The sequence below is a fragment of the Phalangium opilio genome, unplaced genomic scaffold, assembly GCF_054372755.1.
Source record: "Phalangium opilio isolate 3A_F unplaced genomic scaffold, DU_Popi_V2 ptg000082l_1, whole genome shotgun sequence".
In the NCBI taxonomy this organism is placed as follows: domain Eukaryota; kingdom Metazoa; phylum Arthropoda; class Arachnida; order Opiliones; family Phalangiidae; genus Phalangium; species Phalangium opilio.
This window is the reverse complement of record NW_028324189.1, coordinates 7,749,367-7,767,124: the sequence shown is the minus strand read 5'-3', so window position 1 is coordinate 7,767,124 and position 17,758 is coordinate 7,749,367. Positions and strand designations below refer to the sequence as shown.

At 33.8% G+C, this 17,758-nt stretch overlaps 2 long non-coding RNA genes across 4 annotated transcripts; one reads left to right on the top strand and one right to left on the bottom strand.

Annotated features, from left to right (window-relative positions):
• Window positions 1-2,564: 2,564 nt before the first annotated feature.
• On the top strand, window positions 2,565-6,610 carry LOC149651333 (uncharacterized). 3 transcript variants are annotated; one of them, XR_016370885.1, is made up of 2 exons: window positions 2,565-2,727; window positions 6,453-6,610. It is a non-coding gene; the product is annotated as an uncharacterized LOC149651333 (long non-coding RNA). The 3 variants fall into 3 exon arrangements; XR_016370887.1 differs by lacking the exon at window positions 6,453-6,610 and adding an exon at window positions 3,769-4,118; XR_016370886.1 differs by lacking the exon at window positions 2,565-2,727 and adding an exon at window positions 5,991-6,108.
• Window positions 6,611-7,074: 464 nt separating this feature from the next.
• LOC149651332 (uncharacterized) lies at window positions 7,075-8,638 on the bottom strand. The gene is made up of 2 exons (XR_016370884.1): window positions 8,474-8,638; window positions 7,075-7,423 (listed from the first exon to the last, which is right to left on the bottom strand). It is a non-coding gene; the product is annotated as an uncharacterized LOC149651332 (long non-coding RNA).
• Window positions 8,639-17,758: the final 9,120 nt, after the last annotated feature.

The following is a 17,758-nucleotide window of genomic DNA, read 5'->3' as shown; positions in this document are numbered from 1 at the left end:
CGATCATAAGTTTCGCGAGATTTATCTGGTAGCAATACAAATAGCTGAGGTAATATTTTTTTTTAACGAGACGGTGCAATGTAAAGAGTTGATAAAATAGTGCAGGTGAAGCTTTGAATGTTCCATCCATGCATATGCGTTGAGCAGAACAGATTCTCATTCTCCCAACCATCCGATCAGTTCCGAAAATGAGTATCTTATCTTCGTCGCCTTCGTTGAATAACAGAAAATTATGCTCAGATATAGTCCTTGTCACTCGGAGAGGTAAAAAAGTAGACTTAATTTGATTTTGAAATAAGCGCGTGACAGTAATCACGTGACGGTAAACTAATAGCGAATTCCACTGACTGCTCTCGGAGCGCTCCCATGGAGCAATAAATATAGGAGACCCTGATTTAGCAAAAACAGTCTTTAACGAAGCCGAGAACTACTTCTCCCATTTATATGGCTCCATGGGAGCGCTCCGCGAGCAGTCTGTGGAAATCGCTATAAAAGGTATCGAGAGGGCTGAATCAAAAGTAGATGATAGAGTTCTAGTGAAGAATGTAGATTTTTCTTGTCCAATTTAACATAATTAATTTTTATCTATCTGATTTTTGGATTCAATTATTCTCTTATTTGCTCGTTTATTGTTTAATTTGTTACCTTATTGTTCTATTTGTTTGTTAATTGTGTTTTATTGTGTTTTATGCTGTTTAATGTGTGTTTATGCTGTTTTATTGTGTTTTTATGCTGTTTTATTCTGTTTTAAGCTGTTTAATTTGTGTTTATGCTGTTTTATTGTGTTTTTAAGCTGTTTTATTCTGTTTTAAGCTGTTTAATTTGTGTTTATGCTGTTTTATTGTGTTTTTATGCCGTTTTATTCTGTTTTATTGTGTTTCTACGCTGTTTAATGTGTGTCTATGATGTTTTATTGTGTTTTTATGCTGTTTTACTGTGGTTTATGTTGTTCTATGCTGTTTTATTGTGTTTTTATGCTGTTTTATTGTGTTTTTATGCTGTTTTATGCTGTTCTATGCTGTTTTATCGTGTTTTATTGTAGTTTCTGTGCGTTTTATTGTAGTTCCTGTGCGTTTTATTGTAGTTTTTGTGCGTTTTATTGTAGTTTCTGTGCGTTTTATTGTAGTTTCTGTGCGTTTTATTGTATTTTTTGTGTGTTTTATTGTACTTTCTGTGCGTTTTATTGCAGTTTCTGTACGTTTTATTGTAGTTTTTGTGTTTTATTGTAGTTTTTGTGCGTTTTATTGTAGTTTCTGTGCGTTTTATTGTGGTTTTTGTGTTTTATATTAGTTCTTGTGCGTTTTATTGTAGTTTTTGTGTTTTATTGTAGTTTTTGTGTTTTATTGTAGTTTCCGTGCTAACTAAAGCATTCCAAGAATTAATACTAGTGTTTATGTCGATAATGAGTTAAATATGAACTTTTCTAATTTCAAAGAAAAATACAAGCATCTGCCGCATTATGAGCCTATTCACGTCTTCTTCCCAGTGCCAAGCAGAGGGGACGGGATCGACGCCATTCAGTGATAAAAGAGGGCTTCTCAACTCTCAAGTTCTCATATCACACGCCGCGAGCAAGTTTCAACGAAGTTTACTTTTTGTTTTTATATCTATATACTTTTGTCTATACTTCATAAATGTACTATAGAATAAATAAATTGTTCGTCGATTTAACGAATCTCATTTTATTCTTTTTCTGTCAATTAAGTTACAGCAGGCATATATAGGATTTTAAAATGCATTAACTAGATTAAAAAGGATTTACACTTTAGCACTGTTAAAGGCAGCGCGTCGAGGGGCTATTCACTAATGAAAATTTTCTTTTATTGCTGATTTTTATTGACGCTTTTAAAAAGGATAGGGATTCATTGGTGATTTAAAATGGATGGGGTTTAATGGTTGCGTCTAGATTACGAGTAATCATCGAAGGGGTACTCACTAAAAACTCGTTAGCGATTTTAAACGGGATTGGGATTGTGGGTAACTTAGGAGCTACGGGTTGTTATTATTTTACTAGTTATGAACGGATTATTAATCATTCACACATTTGCCGCTAGGGGCGCTGTGTACGTAATTACGTATTTACTGACACCTAAAAACATGATAAAATTCTGCCAGACATTCGTGTAAGCAATAGATAGTTCATAAATTACCGCTAGGGGCGCTGTGTACATAGTTACGTATTTACTGACATCTAAAACATGATAAAATTCAGCTTGACATTCGTGTAAGCAATAGATAGTTCATAAATTGCCGCTAGGGGCGCTGAGTACGTAGTTACGTATTTACTGACAAACATGATAAAATTCTGCTAGACATTCGTGTAAGCAATAGATAGTTCATAAATTGCCGCTAGGGGCGCTGAGTACGTAGTTACGTATTTACTGACATCTAATACACGAAGAAAGTTGCCACTAGAGGCGCTGTCTATTATATAGGCCTAACGGTGTGTTCTCTAATTTGAATTAGCGCCCACGTCACACTTCGAAGCGCCCCCAACGACGGAATATACGATAAAACTCGGACGCTACTTGTCCAGGTTTCTTTTCTCTCTGCGTCGGCGACCAGTCAACATCGTTCCTTGATCAGCTCCTCGTAATCCTGACTTTCGAAGCCAGTATTGGATGCAAAGCCACGTTTTACGCCGACGGTGGGACGTGACTCTAAGCTCTCCGCCATTGAATGTCCATTAGAACGTTGAAATCAACGCGAAAGGTTAAGCCTAGTACGGTATGTGTGAGTCTTTCAATAATCCAAAGTCATCCAGCTAGCAATTTATTATTTTATTTAATCGCAGAGTTTAAATTATTTAGGTAGAGTTAATTGTTAGTTAATTATGTTTATTTATTGAAAGTTAACTACAATATGAAGAAATTTCCAGACACGAGGTCAGTTAGACAAGGCTTAATTTAGAACATCTTAAATCAAGTACTTGGGCTCATATTAGGGGAAATTAAATTCCTTATCTATTTTAAATAATAAACCTAGACTGTTAACAAATTAGGTCTCATTTAACGGCGCGAAACTATATTACCTAAAATGAGTAAGGTATGGTTTAACGGGGCCAGATTAGGTTGCACTAGGCTAGACTGAACCTTTTATAAAAATTTATCCGGGCCTGGCACTAATCTCTAAGTTTTTACTTTATGCCGTCGTTTTAATTTAAATTAACGAGGGTATTTTAGAATTATTACGCGTAAATTATAGATTTGAGATTCTAAAATTTCATTCGAGGCAGTATTTAATTATTTTAGATAATGAACTACGGTCTATTTAATAAATTAAATGGTTTAAATTAATTAGGGTTAACTGTTAATAAGTTATCATTAATTATGGAGATTAAGCCAATTTAATAATTTTAAAATGAGCCACGAACGCGAGATTTTTAATTTATATTTACGTAGTTTTTTTCTTAAATAATTTTAATCTATGGTATTGTTTCCGTGAGTTATTATTTTGTTGGGGCCTCGAGTAGCCATTTAATTCTGATATGGAAATTGCTTAATATTTAGTGCAATTCTTACATTATATTTATGGGAATATTTTACTTGGTTTTTTTTTTAAATAATTATTTTGCTAGGACCTTAAAGTAGCCCTTGAATTCTGATTTGGCTTAATATTTAGTGTGATTTTTAAATTTTGCTTTCGGGAATATTTTACATAGTTTTTTTCAATAATTTACGGAAACAAATCCATAGATTAAAATAATTTTTTTTGTTAGGCCCCTCCAATTCTTATAAATATTTGTTATTAATATATTTTCATTTTTAGACGCGATGACGTTCTTGGATATTCTGTTGCTGGTCATTCAGAGAAGTTTCCTACCAGATGATTTCAACCTATGTTAGAGACGCTCATTCCAGATGACATCTTCCTTGGATTTGCGACACAAGATGTTTTCAACCTGTGGTGGCCATGCAATCATTCTCTACAAAAATGTGATGAACATCAGCGAATCTAGAAAATTCAAATTTTTATTAGAATTATATTTGCAACTACTTAATTTCTTTTTACACGTTCAAACTTCAATTTACGGAACACTTTATATTATTTTTTGTTGAAAATTTTTGTAAACACCTTATTTTTTTACTTTTTGTTCAATAAATTATACCTTAAACCACTTTTTTGTTTTCTTAAAAATTATTTGGTTAAGAGGGAAGGTTTGAATTTTTTAGCTCTAAACAGATAGCCTATTTTTTGAGGACCCTCTTTTAGGCTTCTTTTAGCTAATATATCATAAAATAAAACTATCAAATTGTTTTGGAAAAAAATTAGCCTAAAACAAGCTTAAATTGTTTAAAAAAGTAAAAAAGCCTAAAAAAGGGTCCCAAAATACTACCCTAAGTCCAGACCCTAAAAAATTCAAGCCATCCCCCATATCGAAACTTTTTTAAGAAAACAAAGAACGTGAGGCAAGGCAAAATTTTTTTATTGAGAAAAAACAATTGAGGTGTTTACAAAAATTTTGTACAAAAAAATATATAAAGCGTTCCGTAAATTAAAATTTGACCTCGTAAAATTAAATGGGGTACGCTAGTTACCGATTAAATTTAAGAATAAAATTAAGTTAATTGGCGGAAAAACTTCGCGGTCCAATCAGTTTGAAGGCCTTGTGTTCCGCAAATCCAAGAAAGATGTCATCTGGATTGAGGGTCCTTAACATCGGATGAACTTCCAAGTCTACTTGAAAACGTCTCTGAATGACCAGCAACAGCTTATCCAAGAAAATCATTCGCGTCTAAAAATTAAAATAAATTAATTTCAAATATTAAGGCAATGCCTAATTTTAAAGTAAGTGCTACTTTAAGCCTAACAAAATAATAATTTACCGAAATAATCCCATATATTTAAATAATTAGCAAAATACTGGCGATACATTGATAAGAATTTTTTTAATAATCTAAGTTAAATTTCTTAAGCTTTGTTCAAATGTCTTAACCTCGTGGTCGTGGTTTATTTAATTTTAATTCAAAATTATTATTTAATAGACTGAGTTTACGTAAATAATAATAATTAACTGCCTTTTTCATTAAAACTACTTTATTTATTAAAACAATAAGCTATAAAAAAAGGCTTACATTTGCTGCGCATTAACAAGTTTGTTCATTCCAACATGACCTCGCTGAATCGATTCCAAAAGAACATTCAATGGCGGAAAAGAGCTCTAGATTCTGGATTTATTCCTTGACGGCGAAAAGAAAAATGGCTGATCGACGGCGAAAGGCCTGATTTCCAAGAGCTGAGCAGGAAACGATCTTGACTCCACGATGCCAATCGAAGAAAGAAATTTCGGCCGGTTACTCAAGAGCAAAGTTCTCTCCCGCAAGATTTACGCCCACAAGACGTTAAAAGCAGACGACAATAGTTGGAGTAATACCGTTTTTCCGTTGGCCTATTCCATGGAGTAATTTTCTTGGAGGGAGAAGGAAACTTTCTTTAAAATTCCATAAAATTTGGTGTCTCCTACAATAATGCTCCATACCTTCCATTGTCCTTTTCCATGGAGTAGTTTTTATGGAGCGAAAATGAAAGTTTCCCTAAAATTTGGTGTCTCCAATAATATTGCTCCATACGTTCCATTGTCCTTTTCCATGGAGTAATTTCTTTGGAGCGAAAATTACTTCATGGAATAGGCCAACGGAAAAACGGTTGAATTTACACCAATTAGTGTCGTCTGCTTTTAACGTCTTGAGGGTGTAAATCTTGCGGGAGAGAACTTTGCTCTTGAGTAACCGACTGAAATTTCTTTCTTATATTGGCATCGTGGAGTCAAGATCGTTTCCTCATTCCACCTTCCGTCACCTCCCAAGTAAACCTCATTTCCTTCCCTGCTTATACACATACGACCTAGCGGCCCCCGTCAGTGCTGGGCCGCGTAGGGTCTCCCGCTCCATTCTTCCTGGTGCTCAAGGCCTAACGGCTAAGCACTAGTGGTAGTAGGTGGAAAAAAAAAAAAAAAGATCGTTTCCTGCTCAGCTCTTGGAAATCAGGCCTTTCGCCGTCGATGAATAAATCCAGAATCTAGAGCTCTTTTCCGCCATTGAATGTTCTTTTGGAATTGATTCAGCGAATTCATGTTGGAATGAACAAACTTGTTAATGCGCAGCAAATGTAAGCCTTTTTAAATAGCTTATTCATTTAATAAATAAAGTAGTTTTAATGAAAAGGCAGTTAATTATTATTATTATTTACGTAAATTCAGTCTATTAAATAATAATTTTGAATTAAAATTAAATAAACTACGACCACGAGGTTAAGACATTTGATCAAGGCTTAAGAAATTTAACTTAGATTATTAAAAAAAATTTCTTAGCAATATATCGCCAGTATTTTGCTAATTATTTAAATATATGGGATTATTTCGGTAAATTTTTATTTTGTTAGGCTTAAAGTAGCACTTATTTTAAAATTAGGCATTGCCTTAATATTTGTAATTAATTTATTTTAATTTTTAGACGCGAATGATTTTCTTGGATAAGCTGTTGCTGGTCATTCAGAGACGTTTTCAAGTAGACTTGGAAGTTCATCCGATGTTAAGGACCCTCAATCCAGATGACATCTTTCTTGGATTTGCGGAACACAAGGCCTTCAAACTGATTGGACCGTGAAGTTTTTCCGCCAATTAACTTAATTTTATTCTTGAATTTAATCGGTAACTAGCGTACCCCATTTAATTTTACGCGGTCAAATTTTAATTTACGGAACGCTTTATATATTTTTTTGTACAAAATTTTTGTAAACACCTCAATTGTTTTTTCTCAATAAAAAAATTTTGCCTTGCCTCACGTTCTTTGTTATCTTAAAAAAGTTTCGATATGGGGGATGGCTTGAATTTTTTAGGGTCTGGACTTAGGGTAGTATTTTGGGACCCTTTTTTAGGCTTTTTTTTTACTTTTTTAAACAATTTACGCTTGTTTTAGGCTAATTTTTTTCCAAAACAATTTGATAGTTTTATTTTATGATATATTAGCTAAAAGAAGCCTAAAAGAGGGTCCTCAAAAAATAGGCTATCTGTTTAGAGCTAAAAAATTCAAACCTTCCCTCTTAACCAAATAATTTTTAAGAAAACAAAAAAAGTGGTTTAAGGTATAATTTATTGAACAAAAAGTAAAAAAATAAGGTGTTTACAAAAATTTTCAACAAAAAATAATATAAAGTGTTCCGTAAATAGAAGTTTGAACGTGTAAAAAGAAATTAAGTAGTTGCAAATATAATTCTAATAAAAATTTGAATTTTCTAGATTCGCTGATGTTCATCGCATTTTTGTAGAGAATGATTGCATGGCCACCACAGGTTGAAAACATCTTGTATCGCAAATCCAAGGAAGATGTCATCTGGAATGAGCGTCTCTAACAAAGGTTGAAATCATCTGGTAGGAAACTTCTCCGAATGACCAGCAACAGAATATCCAAGAACGTCATCGCGTCTAAAAATGAAAATATATTAATAACAAATATTAATAAGTATTAGAGGGGCCTAACAAAAAAATATTTTAATCTATGGATTTGTTTCCGTAAATTATTGAAGAAAAACTATGTAAAATATTCCCGAAAACAAAATTTAAAAATCACACTAAATATTAAGCCAAATCAGAATTCAAGGGCTACTTTAAGGTCCTAGCAAAATAATTATTTAAAAAAACCAAGTAAAATATTCCCATAAATATAATGTAAGAATTGCACTAAATATTAAGCAATTTCCATATCAGAATTAAATGGCTACTCGAGGTCCCAACAAAATAATAACTCACGGAAACAATACCATAGATTAAAATAATTTAAGAAAAAAACTACGTAAATATAAATTAAAAATCTCTAGCCTTAACTTCGCGTTCGTGGCTCATTTTAAAATTATTAAATTGGCTTAATCTCCATAATTAATGATAACTTATTAACAGTTAACCCTAATTAATTTAAACCATTTAACTTATTAAATAGACCGTAGTTCATTATCTTAAATAATTAAATACTGCCTCGAATGAAATTTTAGAATCTCAAATCTATAATTTAAGCGTAAAAATTCTAAAATACCCTCGTTAATTTAAATTAAAACGACGGCATAAAGTAAAAACTTAGAGATTAGTGCCAGGCCCGGATAAATTTTTATAAAAGGTTCAGTCTAGCCTAGTGCAACCTAATCTGGCCCCGTTAAACCATACGTTACTCATTTTAGGTAATATAGTTTCGCGCCGTTAAATGAGACCTAATTTGTTAACAGTCGAGGTTTATTATTTAAAATAGATAAGGAATTTAATTTCCCCTAATATGAGCCCAAGTACTTGATTTAAGATGTTCTAAATTAAGCCTTGTCTAACTGACCTCGTGTCTGGAAATTTCTTCATATTGTAGTTAACTTTCAATAAATAAACATAATTAACTAACAATTAACTCTACCTAAATAATTTAAACTCTGCGATTAAATAAAATAATAAATTGCTAGCTGGATGACTTTGGATTATTGAAAGACTCACACATACCGTACTAGGCTTAACCTTTCGCGTTGATTTCAACGTTCTAATGGACATTCAATGGCGGAGAGCTTAGAGTCACGTCCCACCGTCGGCGTAAAACGTGGCTTTGCATCCAATACTGGCTTCGAAAGTCAGGATTACGAGGAGCTGATCAAGGAACGATGTTGACTGGTCGCCGACGCAGAGAGAAAAGAAACCCGGACAAGTAGCGTCCGAGTTTTATCGTATATTCCGTCGTTGGGGGCGCTTCGAAGTGTGACGTGGGCGCTAATTCAAATTAGAGCACACACCGTTAGGCCTATATAATATTATAGACAGCGCCTCTAGTGGCAAATTTCTTCGTGTATTAGATGTCAGTAAATACGTAACTACGTATACAGCGCCCCTAGCGGCAAATTTATTCATGTTTTAGATGTCAGTAAATACGTAACTACGTATACAGCGCCCCTAGCGGCAAATTTATTCATGTTTTACATGTCAGTAAATACGTAACTACGTATACAGCGCCCCTAGCGGCAATTTATGAACTATCTATTGCTTACACGAATGTCTAGCAGAATTCTACATGTTTTAGATGTCAGTAAATACGTAACTACGTACACAGCGCCCCTAGCGGAAAATGTGTGAATGCTTAATAATCCGTTCATAACTAGTAAAATAATAACAACCCGTAACCCCCTATTTTACCCACAATCCCAATCCCGTTTAAAATCACTAACGAGTTTTTTGTGAGTAGCCCCTCGATTATTACTCGTAATCCAGACACAACCATTAATCCCCATTAATTTTAAATCACCAATGAATGCCTATCCTTTTTAAAAGCGTGAATAAAAATCACCAATAAAAGAAAATTTTCATTAGTGAATAGCCCCTCGATGCGCTGCCTTTAACAGTGCTAAAGTGATTACCGGGCACCTCTAATTATCCCATATTCTCAATCCTTTTTAATCTAATTAATGCATTTTAAAATCCTATATATGCCTGCTGTAACTTAATTGACAAGAAAAGGAATAAGAAATTAGATACATTAAATCGACGAACAATTTATTTATTCTATAGTACATTTATGAAGTATAAACAAAAGTATATAGATATAAAAACAAAAAGTAAACTTCGTTGAAACTTGCTCGCGGCGTGTGATATGAGAAGACGTCCATTAACTTGGCCCCCCAGGTGCTCAAATCGCCACCAAACATACATGAATCAATTGCACCAAGCATGCACCATCATGCACCACCCTTAACTTAGCTTGCACCACTATGGTTCGCCTCTACTTCATTAAAGATTTTGGGGGGCTGACGAAATGACAGCCCCCACGTATCCGAAATGGAAAATTAATGTCATATTCTATGTGCACCATCCTTGCACCAACATGAACAGCCATTTTTATTTTTCTCAATGTTAATTTATTACTAAATACTGGAACCGCCACCAAACATACATGAATCAATTGCACCAAGCATGCACCATCATGCACCACCCCTAACTTAGCTTGCACCACTACGGATCGCCTCTAGTTCATTAATGTTTTTGGGGGCTGACGAAATGAAAGCTAAACACGTATCCGAAACGTAAAAAAGATGACATATTGTATGTGCACCAATATGCGCCTCCATTTCTTTTCTCTCACTGTTAATTCATTATTAAATACTTAAATCGCAATTATTTATTATACTTAATTCAATGTACTTTAATTGATAACAATTTTGTAATTAAAATGAATAACATATGATATGTGTGCATATACTTTCTTTTTCCGTGCAATCAGCGATTTTGTTCTTTAAGTCATCATAAATTTCCCATTTTCCCCTTTTTATATCATCCCTTCTTGCGTATGCAACGTAATGGCCAACTGAAGTTGGGTTATTTGTACCCTTGTACCCGATAACACCGCGTAGTTTGAAATTGACATCCTGGATGTTAACACATATAGGTATATCATGAAGTTTGACTATATGGGAACCTTCATAATCAAGTCTTTCGGTGAAGTTAGTTGGCTCTACAAATATTAGGCCTATGCTTGAAAAGGTCTTGAAAATCGTTCTCTCCTTTTTACGAACTTGGCAAGTTTCTTTCTGCGTTGAAAACATTTCTGGGAGCAGTTCAAAGAGGCTGCTTATCTCGTTAGGCGGGCATTCTATAGCAATTATTTCTCTTTTGCAAATTTTTATAGCGCTTGAACAATTTTCATTGTGACATGAACTTGTCTCAGATAACGAAGGAATTTGAGTAAAAAGTTTTTTGACCAGAACCGCAGCGGATGTATTACAATTATATGAATAAACATTCTCTGGAAATTCAATTGGCTCGAAGTGATTTTTAAGAATAAGTCCTCTATCGTGGTATGTTTTGGCACTAATTCCGGAGACGACAGTTGATTTCGCCAAAACACATATTGGATTTGAAATGTCCATATCGTCTAATTTCTCCTTAAAATTGTCACTATCACAGTAGGAAGAGCATAATAACTGTATCACCGCATCGAAGGCGCATGTATTAGAGAAACTGTAAACTTCGTTTCGAACTTTCACAGCTTGAAGCTGTGATCGGTTGCTATTTTTCAGTATTTTTTTTGGAATTATTTGTTTCCCAGAAGCAAAATCAGCATAAGACATTTCACGCAATGGATTTAGATATGATCCCCTTCTTCTATTTGCTGGAGGTGAAGCACCCAGTCCCATCCAATTTTCTTTAGCTTTGAATTCCCTGAACTTATCTCTTTCATCGGTGCTGAGAAAATAGCATTTACTACAGTATCGGTTTTCATCATAGCCTTCTTCCAAAACTGCTACAAAGGAGCAGCCATCTAGATTATGAACAGTTGTCTGAAAGAGTAATTCCGTGTTATGAAGAGTTATTATTTCCATCAAGAACAGTAAGACCTGAGAAAGTATGAATAGACATTTTAGGTTTCAATGAGGTCATTCGTCAAATAGGATGGTATAAACGAAAACATGGCTATATTGCCGGGGGGGAATTGAAACCTGGGCTCACGATATTATAGCCCAATTCTGTCTAAGAACGTTGTCAGATCTTATTTGGGTTCCTGAAATACTACTACCTTGCACAAGACACATTTATAGTCGTCACTCGGGAAGCTTCCGGATTGGCATAAAACGCATGAAGATGATTTATGGTAGCCTATATCTATACAAATTAAGATAGCGGAGAAATTTAAATTGGACTAAATTAATAGAAGTTTCTAACTCTTGATTTGTACTATCACAAGAAAAGCCTATTTTATTTTATTCCAAGTGAAAAACGGTCTTGAAAGGTTGTCCTTTCAAGACCGTATTTCACTTGGTCAAGTTTTCAATGACGACTAAGAGTGGTTGATTTAGTTTTGCTTTTTAAAATAAAACCTTTTTTAAATCAGTTCAAAACTCGCAAAGATATTAATTTTTTAACTATTTAAAACAGTAGTTAATCTCTGAATCGGTTTCATTTTCTTAACTTGCATGAATTATTATACTTGTTGACGCAAGCTTTGTTTCCTAAACGCCGCGATAGTTGCCTTTAATTTTCCCTGCGCGATGAATTTACTCTTATATCGAAAAATTTGCTTGAGCCTGTCGAAACGAAACTAGAACCAAACTATGACGTATATACTTATATTTGTCACGAGTTAACAAATCTAAGTGGATTCGGAGATTAATCGACCATTTTACTTAGTTTAAAAATTATTATCTTTGCGAGTTTTGAACCGATTTTAACGAAAACGATTTATTTTAATGAAAACTCGATTTTAGATGGAACTGGTCTTTTAAGAAGGTAAACCTCTATATTGGCGAAGAAGTTTATATATTTCTTTATACATATTTCGAGCCTCAAATAGTAGGGAGAAAGAGGTACTTGGCAATGACGCCATTATCTTGTAAAAGCTTCTCTGTTCATTTCAGATAAATTTGTACACAGAATTTACGCGGAACCATACCTTCATTGGATATATTATTACCAAATGGAACCATTGGTTTCCTCTTCGTCACATTTTCCAAATTATTTTCTGGTTGATGAAATTTCTCAGACGCATTTTCTTGTTGAAAAATGCCTATTGATTCATCAACATCGTTAGACATTGTCGTTTGCCCAAAAATTACTAGTTCGCCATAGTCTCCAGACGTAGGCAAATTTGCCAAAGGATATGTAGCTTTGTCAGAACTCGAATCACAAAATAGCATCGTTACCTAGATACCTCTTGGAAAGATCTTTAAAAGAAGATCTTAAAAAAAATATGGTTTTTCTTAGTTTTGATTTTAAAGACCAAAATGAAAATTCTTGATTTTAATACATTTTCAGATTTTATTTTTTAACTTTGGCTGCAATGGCAATAAAAATATCTGAAATGGAGGTAGTTAGAACAGCGCACGAGACACGCAATTCGTGAAAAAGATTAATTTTACCCCCTTCCCTCGCCAATGTACTGGGGAAAACTCTGGTATTAATAAAAGCGTAAATTCGAGTGCAACGTTAATTAAATTGCAATACGAAATCTTGAAAGTCATACATTGAAATACGAAAAGAATTCATTTTCCAAGAGGTATCTAACGATGGTAGAATATTCCAATATATCAGTTGTCCACATGACCAAAACCCGCCTTGAATGGAACCCCCCGAAAAAATAATATTCATTTTATATTTTTAATGACTTAACAATGCTTCGTGATAGAACCTCGCTGATTTCACCGTTGAATAGCCCTGTCTTTACTGCGTAAGGCTGTTAAATTGTGTTAAGTACAAATAAATAGAACAGAAGTTATTGCACCTTTAGTAAAAGGGTCCAGAATTGAAAAAAAAAATGTTTTAGAAATCGTAGGTTTTTGAAAAATTGGCTTTATTCAAAAAGTCCTCAAAATTTTAATCTAAAAACTTGGAAACCTAAGTTTCTTAATGGTATCTAATGGTGTACAAAATTTTAAAAAAATCTATTGACCCATGGAGACATCACTGGTCGAAATCGCATGGAATGCCCCGTTACTATTCCAAATTCATTTTAATTTCAATATCATACTTTCATTTCAATAAGTATATATTATTAGTCGAAACAGTCATTAGGTTTATCTCCGTCGTGAATACGCAAGTGCAATATTTCCCTACGACTCTGTGTAAAACGAAGTATGGTTTAATTTTAACTACAATTAATTAATCAAATAATACTTTAAACCTACGCAATTAGACTTTCTAGTATGTATGTTCTTAATATGTTTGTAAATTAATTTAAGTAGCAAATTAACTGTCATTAGGCCTGCTATTAGATAAATTTGGGTTACGAATGTACACACTTGAACTGTCATACTAAAATTTTCAATTAAATTAATTATCTATCGTGCTCGCGAGGTTCATTTACTTACCATTTGTGAAACTTGTAAAGTATGTTATTCAAAGTCTTATAATACTGTAGCCAAGACTTATTTCTCTCCAGAAAGAACAACGTGTACTTCTCAATTTAGTCACTGAAACTCAAATTTGCTTGAAGCTAACTTCACGAGAATCACGAATACGAAATAAGTATGGACAGTGGCGTAACGATCTTTGTTGGGCCCGCCCGCAGCCCGACAATTAGGGCCCCTTCTTGAGTGTCGAGCTTTCAAAAAGAATGAAAGCATCACGAGCGCCACTACTTTTCAATTTCATAATTTATAGCAATGCGCCTTGTTGCCGCTTTTGACTAAGATTTCTTGCTCATACATGGCTCACTCCCCTAAACTGTAATGCAGGGCCTCAACTATTATGGAGAATTTTTAGTACAAAAAAGTAGGATTCTCTTCACCAAATTATAGCATTATATTGGACCAGATTAATCAAATTATAGGATTATACAGGACTCATAAACTATTAGATTTAGAGCGTGGATTATTTTATTTTTTTGAAAACGTAAGATTCTTTAAATGAGCGTTATATCGCACCTAGAACTAAACAAATGCTGAAAGGCTCACAAAGACGTACATTTAGATTTACTTGAAAAAGTGACTATTAATTAAATGAAACGGTAAGCCAAAAGAGACCTAAGTGAGTGAAAATTACCAAATCAAGCTATTTAAAAGGGTCAGGTAGGAAGAAATGTTTTCAGAGATGATAGATTTTCTAAACTCTTTTTTATAATTAAAAATATTTTAAAAGTCTGTGCTATAATTCATTTCAATCTTTGGGCTTAGATATTTAAATGAAAGGTCTGAGGCAAAATTCAATTGTGTTATTTGGAGTGCAGCTCTGAATGCAAAGAAATTGTTATCATTTCATATAATGACCTTGAAAATTCGTATAAATTCAATTATGTGAGAAGTTAAGATAAAAATAATCCTGAGCGAGCGAAGCGAGCTCCGCGATTTTTTGATCTGACCAAATGAGAAATAACTAATTCAGCGTTTAAAACGTCATACAGTTGGGATTTTAAATAATTACTTTGAAACCTCAAAAATATAGGACTTTATTGGACGATTTGTGAAATTATAGTAAAATTTATGAAATACGGGAAAATCAGTCTAAAAGCAAAATTTCAAAAGGGCCCCCAAAAGCCATGCGCCCGCCCGCAGTTGCGGGCTCTGCTCCCCTGTAGTTACGCCACTGAGTATGGACTTCTTTAGACTATAATCAAAAAAGGATCGTCTGCTACTAAGTCTGTTCGGAGTCTTAAATACTAGCTGATTATTTGGCAATAAGCCTTTAAATATAACTTTAAATCGTTATTAAAGGGGAATGAAATTTCGCTGTTATGTAGTCTATAGAAGAAACAATTTAGATTTGATGTTAAGGGATGTGAAGCCACTATTCACACAATGTCGGGCTGTACAGTTTTTGGTTTTAATCCTCGGCCATCTTAGAAAATGGGGCTCACAAACGAAAGGCAAATAAAGTAATAACGTTTCAACCGATTTTATCAACAGTTTGTATATTGGTTCGCAATATCGTTTCGACGGGATTATTAAATTTAATTGAGAAGCCATATTTTAAAATGGCGACCATGAAATAACCAAAACCTTCTTACGGAGAACGCCGGATCCTTTGCTTCTAGTAATTTATGGGAAAGGATGACATATCATTGTAAACATAAACTGAATCATGTTCAATCATGCGTGTCGTACATAAACCCCTGTAACAATATGTAATAAATTTATGAGATAGGCTGTCTTAGTGAGGACAAGTGATATAGGCTGTTTAGTGAGGACACGTGAGAGAGGTGATAGAGATATGCGCGAGGTCACGAGAAGTGGGAGTTGTAGAGTTTTGACCGTTGAGTATGGTCGCGTGTTTTTGGTTTTGTGTTTTTTTTTTTTTAAAGTAAAGTTTCAAGAACAGTGTTAGGCTTAGAGAGATATTGTACAAAGTTGAAAATTAAAGATCGCTAAAAGAAAACAGTGCTGTTTTCCTTACGTCCACGCTACACCCCTTATTTTGGATTTCCTTGGATCCCCCTTCCCGGCTTTAGACAACAATGGAGAAAATCTCCACCAGAGAAAATACTCTAAAAGAGTAATAAAGATTGAAGTTTTTAACAATGAATTCCCAGTGGGGGAAAAATGAAGGCCCATATTGGTGCAAAGTTGGTGCACATAGAATATGAGATTAGTTTCCTGGGGGCTATTATTTCGCCAGCTCCAACCTTTTTAATTAGCTATAGGCGAACCGTGGTGGTGCAAGCTAAGTTAAGGGTGGTGCATGATGGTGCATGCTTGGTGCAATTGATCCATGTATGTTTGGTGACAATTGCAGTATTTAGTAATAAATTAACATTGAGAAAAAGAAAAATGGCTGTTCATGTTGGTGCAAGGATGGTGCACATAGAATATGACATTAATTTTCCATTTCGGATACGTGGGGGGGGGGCTGTCATTTCGTCAGTAGAGGCGAACCATAGTGGTGCAAGCTAAGTTAAGGGTGGTGAGAAGCCCTCTTTTATCACTGAATGGCGTCGATCCCGTCCCCTCTGCTTGGCACTGGGAAGATGACGTGAATAGGCTCATGATGCGGCAGATGCTTGTATTTTTCTTTGAAATTAGAAAAGTTCATTTTTAACTTATTATCGACATAAACACAAGTTATAATACTTGGAATGCTTTAGTTAGCACAGAAACTACAATAAAACACAAAAACTACAATAAAACACACAGAAACTGCAATAAAACGCACAAAAACTACAATAAAACACACAGAAACTGCAATAAAACGCACAAAAACTACAATAAAACACACAAAAACTACAATAAAACACACAGAAACTACAATAAAACACACAGAAACTACAATAAAACACACAGAAACTGCAATAAAACGCAAAAAATACAATAAAACACACAGAAACTACAATAAAACACACAGAAACTACAATAAAACACACAGAAACTACAATAAAACGCACAGAAACTACAATAAAACACTCAAAAACTACAATAAAACAGCATAGAACAGCATAAAACAGCATAAAAACACAATAAAACAGCATAGAACAACATAAACCACAGAAAAACAGCATAAAAACACAATAAACAGTATAAAACACAATAAAACATCATAAACACACATTAAACAGCATAAACACGCTTTAAACAGCATAGAAACACAATAAAACGGCGAAAACATACAATAAAACAGTTTCAAACAGAATAAAACAGCATAAAAACACAATAAAACAGCATAAACACACATTAAACAGCATAAAAACACAATAAAACAGCATAAAACACAATAAAACAGCATATAACAACATAAAACACAATAAAACAGCATATAACAACATAAACCACAATAAATTAACTTTAATTTACAAGGTACATAACAAAACCACCCCATCGTATATTCAAGAGCTGTTTAAGAAGGGAAATACACGTAATCCTAGATACATTACTAGAGGTAGCCACACTAGCTTCCCAAGAGCACGCGAAAATAAATGGTCCCAAAAAATGGTTAAAAACATAGGAATAAAACTATGGAATGCGCTGCCTACCGATTTACAAAGCTGCAAAACTATTACAACTTTTCAAAAAGAACTGAAAAACTATCTTCGTAGCACTTAGCGCACAACTACATAGTCCTCTATTCTAGTCCCTATCAAAACCAAGAATATTTTATAATAGAGATAAACTAAATGAAAAATCCTCTTAGATTACTTTTATTTTTTTTACTTTCAATTTTATGAGACTATATTCTTTTGTAGATTATTGTTTCTTTATCTTTTAATTTTAAACAATCAAAGAAAATCTTTAATGTTATACAATTAAAACATTTAAAATATCTTAACGACGGACTCTCCTGTAAACCATGCAAAAGCTGAAGAGAATATCCTAATAAAGCTTATTA